Source organism: Condylura cristata, unplaced genomic scaffold (assembly GCF_000260355.1).
Source record: "Condylura cristata isolate star-nosed mole 26May11 unplaced genomic scaffold, ConCri1.0 scaffold00054, whole genome shotgun sequence".
Taxonomy (NCBI): domain Eukaryota; kingdom Metazoa; phylum Chordata; class Mammalia; order Eulipotyphla; family Talpidae; genus Condylura; species Condylura cristata.
In genome coordinates, this window is record NW_004567155.1 from 1,632,165 (window position 1) to 1,633,191 (window position 1,027).

Here is a 1,027-nt window from a genome sequence, read left to right on the forward strand (position 1 = left end):
GGCCCACGGAAGCGCCCCCAAGGCAGCGGTGGGGGCCGCGCAGAGCCCGGGGGGCGGCCGGGGACGCCCTTGCTGTCTACCAGGAGGGGACTCGGAGGAGGGTCAGGTCCCCTGGGGGCGGCTGGGGGCAGGAGGGCGGCGTGGCCACCGCTGGCGGTGGTGCTGGGCCTCTGGGACCGCAGGAAGGGCAGCCCGGGAGGCTTTGGGGCCCCCCCCCGTGCCGCCCGGGTCCGGACTGCCTCCCGGGCGCCCGCGCGCTGGGGCGAGAGGACCGTTAGTGTCCCCCGGGGTCTGCTCCCGCACCCCGTCCCCGCTGTGGGGGGTGGCGCAGGGGCGACGCCCCCACCTGGGCCGGGCGGGGTCAGGGACCCGCGGGTTTCGCCCCAGGGCGTTCTCCTGGGTCTCTGGGCTCCCGCCGCCCTCCAGCCGCTTCTTCCTCCCCGTCAGGTCGTTCCATCCCTGGCTTCCACGTGGGTTCGAATGTGTTTGACTGGGAAGTGGGCATCCGCCGCGAGGGAGCAGAGCCTGCCCCTGCCCCCGAGGGCAGCCGCCGCCGGCAGTCTCCGGCCGCAGCTCGGCCAGGAGCAAGGCGCAGAGGCTGCTCCTGCTGCCCGCGCCCCCTCCCGTGCCAGCCCCCCGCCCCCCAGGTGCCAGCCCGACCGCTGCAGGGCCACCCTTTGCCCACACAGGGCCCCCCCAGGTCCCGCTAGGCTGAGGGCACCCTGAGCGTCCCTGGGCTCGCTGGGCCGTCAGGGTCAGCCGGGGCCTGGCCCCATAGCTTCGTATTTCCAGAATGCCAGGCTGGGCCCACCCGTGTGTGGCCTTCTCAGACGCACGTGCACCTGCAGGCACCGGAACCCCTCACATCTTTCTTGTGTTTTAGGATTTATCTGTGCACACAGGAGCTGGGCCAGAGGCGCAAGGGCGCGGGATCCGCAGAGACGAGCGGGGCGCACAGCAGGTGGGTTCACCCCCACACTGCCGGCTGCTGTGGGGAGGGGAGGGCCGCGGCGCCCTGCGGGGGTCC